This window comes from Xenopus laevis, chromosome 7S (genome assembly GCF_017654675.1).
Source record: "Xenopus laevis strain J_2021 chromosome 7S, Xenopus_laevis_v10.1, whole genome shotgun sequence".
Taxonomy (NCBI): Eukaryota; Metazoa; Chordata; class Amphibia; order Anura; family Pipidae; genus Xenopus; species Xenopus laevis.
Genome location: NC_054384.1, coordinates 110738554 through 110752391, shown reverse-complemented (window position 1 = coordinate 110752391; position 13838 = coordinate 110738554). Strand labels below are relative to the sequence as shown.

Sequence of the window (13838 nt, the reverse complement as noted above, 5' to 3'; positions counted from 1 at the left end):
ATTTTACTGCTGGAAAGAGTCAGAAAAAAGGCAAATAATTAAAACACTATGAAAAATAGATAATGAAGACCAATTAAAAGGTTTCTGAAAATTAGCCGTTCTATAACATAATGTACGTTAAAGGGGTGGTTCACATTAGATAACTTTTAGTATGTTATAGAATGGCCAGTTTGAAGAAACCTTTCAATTCGTCTTCATTATTTATTTATTTTTTAATTATTTACCTTTTTCTTCTGACTCTTTTCAGCTTTCAAATAGGGGGTCACTGACCCCATCTAAAAAACAAATGCTCGGTAAGGCTACAAATGTATTGTGATTGCTACTTTTTATTAATCATCTTTCTATTCAGGCCTCTCCTATTCATATTCCAGTCTCTTATTCAAATCAGTGCATGGTTGCTAGGGTAATTTGGGCCCTAGCAACCAGACGGCTGAAACTGCAAACTGGAGAGCTGCTGAATAAAAAGCTCAAATAACTCAAAAAACGCAAATAAAAAAAAATGAAAACCAATTGCAAATTGTCACCGAATATCACTATCTACATCATACTAACAGTTAACTTAAAGGTGTACAAGCCCTATAAATAAGGCCTATAGATAGTGACTGCCTGTGGCTCTGGATTACAAATTGTCTCTGAATATCCCTCTCTACATTATATTTGATGTTCATTTAAAGGTGATCCACACCTTTATAACGCAGTGATACATTGTTTCATGTTTCAGACAGGTCACCTGTTCTGCAGGTTGTACATATGGTCCAACTACAACTCTCTGCACTTTCCTGTAGACGTCACAGTTGCCAGCGTCTCACGCACGTTAGCAACAGCGGCTGCAGGTGAACAAGGACAGAGGTTTGTTACATAAAAGCTTTCTATGGACGACACCTGATCAGTGGGGGAAACTGGATCCAACTGGGAATTGCTGGGGAATAAAGAGAGTGGGAGGCCGGACATTCCACAGGACAAAGGCAGAAAACACCACAGATAATAAATACCTAAATCCACCCATTGTGACATCAATCGTTTCCCTTTTAGACTAGAATTTGTCTCTTTCTTTTCTCTCCTCTTTCTGATTGAGTTACGAGACTGGGAGAGATAAGAAAGCTCGGCTGCAGCAGAGGAAAGAAAACCTGGAGGCATTTAAGTGGCCCCGTGAGTGTGGCCCCTGCACAGAGCTTCCCACGTGGCCAACGATTAGACAAAGAGCAAATGCGACCGCAGGGAATGTGAGAAATGCGACCGAGACTCATGAATAATCAGCAGCTTTGAATGCACATGTGGGACGAGGGTCGGCATAAAGAGGGATATTGATTTCTGTCCTGGAAGGGTCAAGAGCCAAAGATACGGGGTGGCTTCTCTGTGAGCCATTAACCCCATCAATGCCAGATAAGGGTTAATTCCTCCTACCACTAAATGACAGGTCCCCCGTGCAGTCTGTCCAATTTAAATTGTTTTCTATTTTCTGCCCTGCTGGTTCCGACTCCTGCAACAATGTAGCAGACCTGGAGGAGAAGGGACTTTGCTGCACTGATTCAGGAGTCAGACACAGAGATCAGAAAGGGATAAAACACAAGAAATCCGCTCAGTTCTGCATTTCTCTCAAACAGCCACAAAGACTCCCAGATCTGATTGTTAATTCCCGACACTCACAGGAAAATCCACAGACTCCTGAGGAAAACCAATCACTGTCCTGTAACTGTATAATGATGCACGAGACCCCGCCCCCAGCTGCCATACTGGAGGGTTAAGGGTAAGGACACACGAGGAGATTCAGGGAGATTTTGTCGCCTGGCTACTAATCTCCTTGTCTTTTGAGCAACTATCTCCCTGAACTGCCTCAGCGTTTTTCCCCATAGGCTACAATGAAAAGTTGCCTGCGTTAATGCACACAGGGCGATGCGTTTTCAATAGTTGCCTGAAATTGCCTCACTGAGGCAACTTTGGGCAACTATTGAAAACGCATCACCGTGTGTGCATTAACGCAGGCAACTTTTCATTGTAGCCTATGGGGAAAAACGCTGAGGCAGTTCAGGGAGATAGTTGCTCAAAAGACAAGGAGATTAGTAGCCAGGCGACAAAATCTCCCTGAATCTCCTCGTGTGTCCTTACCCTTAAAGGGGAAGTATTTCCTCATCACTCAATTCCCTCAAAGAGGGTTCTGATATTTTGAACAGCACAAACTTCTGCTCAAAATGCAACAAATCACAGTGCCCTGTGCAGTGCTGTGTTTTACTAGAGGCAAATGTATTTAACCCCTCTCTTGGGAATCCCATAACTTGACTGTCCTTACAGTAAAGAACCCCTTCCTATGCTGATGGTGAGATCTCCTTTCCTCCCCACCAATGAATCACTCATTCCCCCTCTCTTGGTAGGGAATCCCATAACCTGACTGTCCTTACAGTAAAGAACTCCTTCCGATGCTGACAGTGAAATATACTTTCCTCCCTGCCAATTAATACAATTAATAACACCCCCCCTCCCATAACCTGACTGCCCTTACAGTAAAGAACCCCTTCCTATGCCTATGTGAGATCTCCTTTCCTCCCCTGCAATGAATCACTCATTCCCCCTCTCTTGGTAGGGAATCCCATAACCTGACTGTCCTTACAGTAAAGAACCCCTTCCTATGCTGATGGTGAGATCTCCTTTCCTCCCCACCAATGAATCACTCATTCCCCCCTCTCTTGGTAGGGAATCCCATAACCTGACTGCCCTTACAGTAAAGAACCCCTTCCTATGCTGATGGTGAGATCTCCTTTCCTCGCCACCAATGAATCACTCATTCCCCTTCTCTTGGTAGGGAATCCCATAACCTGACTGCCCTTACAGTAAAGAACCCCTTCCTATGCTGATGGTGAGATCTCCTTTCCTCCCCACCAATGAATCACTCATTCCCCCTCTCTTGGTAGGGAATCCCATAACCTGACTGCCCTTACAGTAAAGAGCCCCTTCCAATGCTGATGGTGAGATCTCCTTTCCTCCCCACCAATGAATCACTCATTCCCCCCTCTCTTGGTAGGGAATCCCATAACCTGACTGCCCTTACAGTAAAGAACCCCTTCCTATGCTGATGGTGAAATCTCCTTTCCTCCCCACCAATGAATCACTCATTCCCCCCTCTCTTGGTAGGGAATCCCATAACCTGACTGCCCTTACAGTAAAGAACCCCTTCCTATGCTGATGGTGAAATCTCCTTTCCTCCCCACCAATGAATCACTCATTCCCCTCTCTTGGTAGGGAATCCCATAACCTGACTGTCCTTACAGTAAAGAACCCCCTTCCTATGCTGATGGTGAGATCTCCTTTCCTCCCCACCAATGAATCACTCATTCCCTCTCTCTTGGTAGGGAATCCCATAACCTGACTGTCCTTACAGTAAAGAACCCCTTCCTATGCTGATGGTGAGATCTCCTTTCCTCCCTACCAATGAATCACTCATTCCCCCTCTCTTGGTAGGGAATCCCATAACCTGACTGCCCTTACAGTAAAGAACCCCTTCCTATGCTGATGGTGAGATCTCCTTTCCTCCCCACCAATGAATCACTCATTCCCCCTCTCTTGGTAGGGAATCCCAATCAGCAAAGCAGGGGTTACAGGCTGACCATTATATTGATTGTGTGTAAATACCAGATCCTTCGACACAGAATATCATATTGAAACACTGAACTTTCCTTTTTGTGCTTCACTCACTGCCCCAAGACACCACAGACAGAAAAGAAAGTGTCAGAACAGGTAATAAATGTAATAAACAATTACTGAACCTACAATTAGTGGCACAAATATTCATTATAGTCTGTAAACTCATTTCAACTTCAGTTCCCACAATGACACATTAGACATTCTGAGACAGTGGTTTAAACCATATATACAGACTTATACAGGGAACTCTGAGTATCACTCATGTATTATAAGGGATAATGTACCCCCTACTGTAAATGATAAGGATATTAGAAGTCACTGAGGGGTTGTTCTGTGACCATATAAAGGCACAAGGCTGCAGGCTGAGTTATACAGGGAACTCTGAGTATCACTCATGTATTATAAGGGATAATGTACCCCCTACTGTAAATGATAAGGATATAAGTCACTGAGGGGTTGTTCTGTGACCATATAAAGGCACAAGGCTGCAGGCTGAGTTATACAGGGAACTCTGAGTATCACTCATGTATTATAAGGGATAATGTACCCCCTACTGTAAATGATAAGGATATTAGAAGTCACTGAGGGGTTGTTCTGTGGCCATATAAAGGCACAAGGCTGCAGGCTGAGTTATACAGGGAACTCTGAGTATCACTCATGTATTATAAGGGATAATGTACCCCCTACTGTAAATGATAAGGATATTAGAAGTCACTGAGGGGTTGTTCTGTGACCATATAAAGACACAAGGCTGCAGGTTGAGTTATACAGGGAACTCTGAGTATCACTCATGTATTATAAGGGATAATGTACCCCCTACTGTAAATGATAAGGATATTAGAAGTCACTGAGGGGTTGTTCTGTGACCATATAAAGGCACAAGGCTGCAGGCTGAGTTATACAGGGAACTCTGAGTATCACTCATGTATTATAAGGGATAATGTACCCCCTACTGTAAATGATAAGGATATTAGAAGTCACTGAGGGGTTGTTCTGTGACCATATAAAGGCACAAGGCTGCAGGCTGAGTTATACAGGGAACTCTGAGTATCACTCATGTATTATAAGGGATAATGTACCCCCTACTTTAAATGATAAGGATATTAGAAGTCACTGAGGGGTTGTTCTGTGACCATATAAAGGCACAAGCTAATTAATTAGGGTGGGATATTAACCCTTAATCCCATCATGATTTTCACACAGGACCCTCCCATGCACCCAGTGAGACCCCTTGTAGAGATTCAGACACAATGGGAGGGAGAGACAGATTTCCTTTCACTCTGTCTCCTGATCACAAACCACAATAGTCTATGGCACATCCCCCCCTCCCCCTCCAGCTTGTGAATATCACAATGGTGTCAGGCGTGGAATAGTGACGTCCTATTTCCTGCTCCCCCCCAATCATAATCAAACTCTTCCACTGCTCCATAACCTCATTGGCAAGGACTGGGGGATTTGCCTTCACACGAATATATTTATGTATTTGCTACAGGTCTTGTAACCCATAGCAACCAACTGGTCAGTATCATGTACCAGACAGCTGTTTGGTTGCTAAGGCGTAGGGAAACATTGCCCTTTTCATTACATTACATCTTCCATGTTATAACTGGTACCAGAAGGTATTTTTAGGGTGCTCTCCGGCTGTGCCCAGTCTGTAAGGGAAGAGTCTCTGTTGGATTTAGAAATCTAAAAATGGAGAATGAGCTGAAAGGAAGGTTAATGATCAGCCCCGGGCCCCGTGCCATGTGCACTAATAGACTTATAGTTCCGGCTGATTTCGGCTTCCTCAGCAGAACTTGGGTCGGTGCCGGTTCCCTCCAGCTCACACCAGGGGTAGAAATAAAATCAGCAGAAACCTCTATAAAAGGAAACCGCAGAAATAGGAGCAGACGCAGCAGGACGTAGAGAATAGCACTGACTCCGCCCACGTGCTGGAGGGCTGCCAGTCGTACCAAGTAGGAAACAGATGGACAGGGTGAATGGGAGTTGTAACTTGTTTTTTTTCTGCTGTTCCTGTTCTCTCTCTAAATAATGCACCTGCTGCTGAACTGCAACTCCCAGCAGCCACGCTGCAGCTATAGAATCAAAGGGCAAGTAAAGGAGCGATAAAAAAACGTAATGTAGATACTTGTTACAGCCGATAAAGTGCCCGAGACTCTGGAAAGCAGAATTCCTGGATGAAAAGAAATCACTAGGAGACCTCACTTTCCATTACCTGGCGCTGAAAAATCGTCTGCCGCTCATTGGCTCCAGTTACAGATCCTTTCAGAGGAGGGGAAAGAAAGTGGGTTCAGAGGAATCCTGAGAGTCACATGTTATAACACAAGTACCAGGCCCAGAGAATCCAGAGCCACAGGCAGTCACTATCTATAGGCCTTATTTATAGGGGTTGTACACCTTTAAATTAACTGTTAGTATGCTGTAGAGAGGGATATGAGGAGACAATTTGCAATTGGTTTTAATTTTTTATTATTTGCGGTTTGAGTTATTTAGCTTTTTATTCAGCAGCTCTCCAGTTTGCAATTTCAGCAGTCTGGTTGCTAAGGTCCCAATACCCCTAGCAACCATGCACTGATTTGAATAAGAAAGCTGGAAAGCATTAAGACGAAAGAAAATAATTCAGAAAACCATTAAAAAAAATAAATATAAATTAAGACCAATTGATAGATTAGAGGTGAACTAGTCCTTTAAGCCTTATCCTGTATATTCACTGGTTAACGTCCCCTTTATGTAACACAATGTTACAATCACCTAAAGATACAAATGTGTCACTTCTCACTCAAGTCTTTACCACTTGACCCTCATCATATTCTCATTATTTGACCCAAATTGGGCTTCGACAGACTCCACTCATTAACCTTCAGACTGGAACTGGGCCCAAACATTTTCTGCTTGGACACTCACGTCTGCTCGATTTAACTGATTACTGAAGCATAACGACTTCTACATGTGCAACACAATGCGACAAATGACTCGTTAGGCCAACACACGTACTAACGACCAATTATTTCATCTCTTAGATTTCTCTGTACATCATTAGGTTAATGAACAAGAATGCAACCAGAGAGCTGCCATATTGATTCCCTCTTAGACAGTACAGTATGAGGGTATAGCTTATTGTGTGCCCAGAACATTCCTTCTCTGTATATTTGTATTTATACATATGGGAGGAGGTGCCATATTGATTCCCTTAGACAGTACAGTATGAGGGTATAGCTTATTGTGTGCCCAGAACATTCCTTCTCTGTATATTTGTATTTATACATATGGGAGGAGGTGCCATATTGATTCCCTTAGACAGTACAGTATGAGGGTATAGCTTATTGTGTGCCCAGAACATTCCTTCTCTGTATATTTGTATTTATACATATGGGAGGAGGAGGTGCCATATTGATTCCCTTAGACAGTACAGTATGAGGGTATAGCTTATTGTGTGCCCAGAACATTCCTTCTCTGTATATTTGTATTAATACATATGGGAGGAGGAGGTGCTCAGTGTACAGTAGATTAGACAGGAGTAATTAATCAAGTAGTGATTACAGTTAAAATCAGGGAGTTTCAGCAGGAGAATGTTCTGCCCCACGTCCCACAGTAATTGCCCCTTTAGGGGGTCAGAATAACCCTGTGCCTATAAATCAGCGGCCAATAAAAGCAAATAAACCAATGTCGTTCCTCAGCACTGGGCAAATCTGCACCCAGGCAGTAACCAATAACAACCAATCAGTGCAGCCGGCTTCAGGCTGAACAATAAAAGCAAAAACGTGATTGGTTAGTGAGCTATGAGGACTCACAGGATTTCCATCATTTGAAAAACCCCAACTTGTTTAGAAGAGGGGATGCTGGGAGTAGTAGTTCTGCTATAGTGTTAGACGCTGCTCTCACCTCCTATAGACCCGGAGCAGAGGAAGGTGCCAGAGCTGAGACTATGGGTGCGCTGGTTTGTGCCATTTGTATTTGGGGCGGAGGCTGATAATGTTTATTGGGAGACACCCAGGGTGGGGGCAGGAGGGCCACATAACTCACATTGTTCTGTCTCTTCTGGAATGTGTGAGACACCTGCGAGAGCGCCCGGCTGTCCCATAATAAGCCCGTCATTATCCCTAAATACCAGCGACCCCTGACTGGGAATGTCTGGCCTGTGCCAACACCAGCACTTATTCTTTCCAGCCTTCTGAGGGTCGCTGACCCGATGGCTGAAATTTCAAATTGAAGAGCTGCTGAATAGTGATGGGCGAATAAATTCGCCTTGCACGAATTTCACCACCAGCGAATAAATTCACTAATCTCCCGCAAAAATTCGCCGGTGAAAATTTGTCGGCGTCAATTTCCGATTTTCACGATTTTTTATTGAAGACCTTCAAATTTGACTATTTTTTTGTGAAATCATTCAAATTTCACTTTTTTGAGTGAAAATGTCCGAATGTCGTGATTTTTTTGTTAAAACGTTAAAATTTCACGATTTTTTGCGAATTTTTCACAGATTCGCGAATTTTGCGTGAAATTGGCAAATTTTTTGGCAAAGCGAAATGGGACAAATTCGCTCATCACTACTGCTGAATAAAAAGCTAAATAAGTCAAAAACCACAAATAATAAAAAAAGAAAACCAATTGCAAATTGTCTCAGAATATCCCTCTCTACATCATACTAACAGTTAATTTAAAGGTGAACAACCCCTTTTAACAGTCGCACAGCAGGCTCTTAATCCCATGAAACGCCCAGAAGAAATATTTGTGTTCTGGTTCAGCCTCTTATTATCTCACCCCTCCTGGGGGGTAAATATGTACTGAGCAAACTGGGCCACACAGCTGACAGTCTATCAGCAGATAAGGAGCAGATAACAGGAATGTGGATACATTTGGTTTCTTAAAGGGAAAATCACACCACAATTAGCACATTTTATAATGGCACTGGGACCCTAAATACTTTGCAGTTGGTCTTTATTTTTATACAATAGGCTTCTGTGCAACGAACCCCCAAAACCAGCCAATGTGTCGCTCATTCACACGCCGCTGTTTGTCTTGTTGCCTGGCAGAAGGGGTTTCTGGGTAATGGAATGTCACAGGCGCAGCTGCTGATTGGCTGCCGGAATTCCACTGCAGAATCCCTGTCCCTTTGCCATAGTGATAAATATTCCCCCATTGTTAGAGATTCCCAAATCACTGTGTCGCGACCCCTCCGACATCCCAACCATAAAACTGTGTTGTAAACCGCGTGGGAAAGGGACGCATGATTTACGTAAAAATCCCATAAGTCTTTACTCTTTATGGGGGATAAAATAACATTTATAGGCTGTAATAAAGCAGCAGGGGGCACATCCAACCCTATGAGCCTCCGTGTCTCCAATGAAACGGTTAATTTAGATACAGGAGTCACTGCATTATATGTTTGTTTCCTCGGCCAATAGCATTAAAGCTCCGCCAATCCCCAAAATAGTTTCCCTTTAACTGGAATCCCACCCAAGATCAAAGCAGGTTTAACCCCCGTGCACTTTATATAGTGAGGCTTCTCCTTATACAGAGTCATCAGTGTAGCCAATAGAAACCACTGGGCTCATTAAATGGGGGTCGCTGACCCCCAACTAAAAAACAAATACTCTGTAAGGCCACAAATGTATTGTTACGATTTGTCTTTCTATTCTGGCCTCTCCTATTCATATTCCAGTCTCTTATTCAAATCAGTGCATGGTTGCTAGGGGAATTTGGACCCTAGCAACCAGATGGCTGAACTTGCCAACTGGAGAGCTGCTGAATAAAAAGCTAAATAACCCAAAAACCACAAATAATAAAAAATGAAAACCAATTGCAAATTGTCTCAGAATATCCCTCTCTACATCATACTAACAGTTAATTTAAAGGTGAACAATCCCTTTTAATAAACACTGGGCAAATTTGCACTTGGGCAGTAACCAATAGCAACCGACCAGTAATTGGCTCTTTTTTTTTTTTTTTGCTGCAGGTTGAACCTTACGAGCAAACATTTGGATTGGTTGCCATGAGTTACTGCCCAAGTGCAAATGTGCCCAGTGTTTGTTAATGAGCCCCTATGAGTCTTTCTGTGAATCAGGCTTCATTATGGAGAAGTTGCTTTACTGCAGAGCTGCAAATACACTTCCATGGCATGGATACAGATATAGGTACCTACAGGCAGAGCAGCGCTATGTGATTGGTCAGGAAAGAGTAGAGGGACGGTCATGTGATTAGCGGGATGACTTCAGACACCACTTGGGGTGTAAAACAACGTTCTTAGCAGGTGAGTCTGGGGCCCCCACAACAAACAATGAGTTAACTGGTAGGGATCCAATGAGATTGAGTCAGGCTGCTCTAGAACTCTCCCTATCTGCTGCAATGGGGAATAAAGGGAAACTTTGCCTAAAGAAAGAACAATTTCAGCAGCTTCCCAATCATTAAGGGGTCACTAAACGCAGGAACAGCCGGAGGATCGGCCACTGCAGGGCGTTCAAAGGGGAAGTGAGAGTTTGTCCAACTCAAGGTTTATTTGCTTTGGAACAATATCTGAAGGCCGAGCGGCATTTAGTTGATCTGGGCCAGGATCTCCCCCAAGGACAACTGGAAGAGGGAGGTCAATGAACCAGCAGCCGGGGAGAGGGATATGGGACTCAATACTGATGTTTATAAGAGACCAATGAGGGAGGAGCAGCTGGTGTATCAGTCTGAGAGCAGCAATAGTAGTAGATCACTAGAAGGGCCGCCCTGCACAGGTGGATAATGCCGAGAATTCTAGAGATTCTGACTCTAAAGGAAGGAATGTCCCGTATAAATAACGAGCACATGAGCCAGTGGATCCCACATTCCTCATCCCTGTATGAGCCGCTGGTTTCCACATAATGACACTTTCATTCATTGAAGGGTGGAGTTGCCCTTTAACTCTGCTGCCTGAGGCTCCGGCCTTGGGGTGTGAGACAGAGACAGGGGGCTGGAATGAGTTAAATCCCATAATCCCTCGGGAGGGGGAGCAGCGGGGGAATGAGAAAGACAAATATGTTTCCCTTGATCCAGACACAGACCCCCCCTTCCTAAGTCCCCCGCTGCCCCCAATAATAACAATCCACTGCCTGGTACCCCTGTATCCCCCCCAACAGGAACCCACCAGTGCCCGCTTAAAGGGGTGGCTCACCTTTAATATAACTTTTAGTATGTTATTATAGAATGGCTAATTCTAAGCAACTTTTCAATTGGTCTTCATTTTTCTTGTGTGTCATTTTTTAATTATTTGCCTTCTCCTTCTTCTGACTCTTTTCTGCTTTCAAATGAGGGTCACTGACCCTATCTACAAAAACAAACGCTCTGTAAGGCTACAAATATAGTTACTTTTTATTCCTCATCTTTCTATTCAGGCCTTTCCTATTCATATTCCAGTCTCTTATTCAAATCAGTGCATGGTTGCTAGGGGGATTGGACCATAGCAACCAGATGTCTGAAATTACAAACTGGAGAGCTGCTGAATAAAAAGCTAAATAAGTCAAAAACCACAAATTATAAAAAACAATTGCTATGGTCCAAATTCCCCTAGCAACCATACACTGATTTAAATAGGAGACAGGAATATGAATAGGAGAGGCCTGAATAGAAAGAGGAATAAAAAGTAACAATAACAATACATTTGTAGCCTTACAGAGTATTTGTTTTTTATGGGGGGGTTAGTGACCCCCCCATTTGAAAGCTGGAAAGAGTCAGAAGAAAAAGGCAAATAACTATAAAAAATAAATACTGAAGACCAATTGAAAAGTTGCTTAGCATTGGCCATTATATAACAAAGTAAAAGTTACCTTAAAGGTGAACCATCCCTTTAATATAACTTTTAGTATATTATAGAACAACCAATTCAAGCAACTTTTCAATTGGTCTTCATTGTTTATTTTTTAATTTTTTCCCATCTTCTCCTGACTCTTTCAAATTTTCAAAGGGGGTTAACTGACCCCATCTGAAAAACAAATACTCTGTAAGGCTACAAACATATTGTTACTTTTTATTCCTCCTCTTTCTATTCAGGCCTCTCCTATTCAGATTCCAGTCTCTTATTAAAATCAATACACGGTTGCTAGGGGAATTTGGACCCTAGCAACCAGATGGTTGAATTTACAAACTGGAGAGCTGCTGAATAAAAAGCTAAATAAATCAAAAACCACAAATAAAAACCAATTGCTAAAGTCCAAATTCCCTAGCAACCATTTATTGATTTTAATAAGAGACTGGAATATGAATAGGAGAGGCCTGAATAGAAAGAGGAGGAATAAAAAGTAACAATAACAATACATTTGTAGCCTTACAGAGTATTTGGTTTATTAGATGGGGTCACTGACCCCTGTTTGAAAGCTGGAAAGAGTCAGAAGAAAAAGGCAAATAATTCAAAAACTATAAAAAAAATAAATAATGAAGACCAATTGAAAAGATGTTTAGAATTAGCCAGTCTAGAACATATTAAAAGGTTTACTTGAAAGTGAACCACCCCAGCCCCCCAGAATCTCTACTTTCTGTACAAATCCAGGTTGGGGGTCCGGCAGATCATTAACCAGGGGCCACATTGTCCTACATTTCTCATGAATAATATATAAAAATACCAGGAAAGTCAGATTTATTAGACAAGTGAGTGGAATCCCTCCCCCCGGGTGCCCTAGGGGTATAACACTGCTTGTACCCCTCCACAGATCTTCTGTATAAAAGGTTCCTGTAACTGCAGAGACTTACAGTTCTGCCCACGAGCCACACACAGACTCACAGATACTGTAAATCAATATACAGAGACACTTGCTACAATGTATCAGACTTATTTCAAGGAATTCAGTTGTGGGATTTATAATGAAGAAAAACAAAGTTTTCTTTTTTACCCTAAAATGGGCCAGAGTTGAGATTAAAGGGAAACTACACCCATACACAGATTTGTGGCATAATGATATCCATATTGGGATACAGAACAGTCACTGCTATTAACTGTCTGGCATTTTATATTCTCTGCACTGCTGATTCTGAATCCTGAAACAATCAAAAATCCTAAAGTTCCCCATAATGAATGTGGCTCGGCGACAGTGTCGCTTCCAAACTCTAATCAGAGTCAGGATAAAAATAAAAGGATTCGATTGGCTAAAATGAATGCACTTTTTGGGGTATTTTTCCCCTCTCTGTGTGTTAGTCCCTTGATTAAAGTCCAGGTCCCAGCAATGCCCGACAGGCCGAGGATGAGGAGAGTTTGACTTGGCCAAAGACTGGAAACCCCTGCACTAAAATAATCTCAGGTCGGGCCCTCAGCACTGGGGCCACAATTAGAAATGTCTCCCTGCTGCTCACACTCTTCTCCTGCCCCCAAACTCCATGGGACTGAGACATAATTAGGATCAGGCAGCAGTTCTACATGAGACACAACAGGAGACTTATGGGCTCAGACACTCGCCTGCTCCCCCTCACTATTCCTGGAAACCCTTCTGCTCCTGATCATGGGGCCCCTCACTCATACGTCCCAGCACCCCCGAAACACTCACTGCTGGGAACTGGGGGGATCACAGGTCTCTGGGGGGCTGTTCCACCTCGACACCCCCGTGGGTCTCCCATGAATTTCTATGGAAGGAGCAGAGGCTGCAGTGCAGATCCCTCGCAGCAGCATTACAACATCTTGCAGATACTCCGCAGGACCTGCCCTGGTTACTCGCTCCGAAATGTCTCACCCAGGCCCCCCATTAGGGACGTCTCCCCCATCTGATCTCAGTATAAAGACGGGTACCCCCAAAATAACGAGAAATATGAGAGAGCAGCAGAAATGAGCCGAGGGGAGGGTGCGATGGGCCTTAAACTTGTGTTACTGTAGTGTCAGCAGAATCAGCTCCCAATAATAGAATATCTGCCTATAATAATTATCTGCCTATAATATAATTATCTGCCTATAATATAATTATCTGCCTATAATATAATTATCTTCCTATAATAATTATCTGCCTATAATATAATTATCTGCCTATAATATAATTATCTGCCTATAATAATCTGCCTATAATAATTATCTGCCTATAATAATTATCTGCCTATAATAATTATCTGCCTATAATAATTATCTGCCTATAATAATTATCTGCCTATAATAATTATCTGCCTATAATATAATATCTGCCTATAATATAATATCTGCCTATAATATAATATCTGCCTATAATAGAATATCTGCCTATAATAAATATATTGGGCAGAGGGTCACA

At 42.7% G+C, this 13838-nt stretch overlaps 1 protein-coding gene across 2 annotated transcripts in view; it reads right to left on the bottom strand.

Moving 5' to 3' along the window:
• Positions 1-13838, bottom strand: part of LOC108697869 (intermediate filament family orphan 2) — a 44180-nt gene that overhangs the window by 29363 nt on the left and 979 nt on the right. The window lies entirely within an intron of this gene.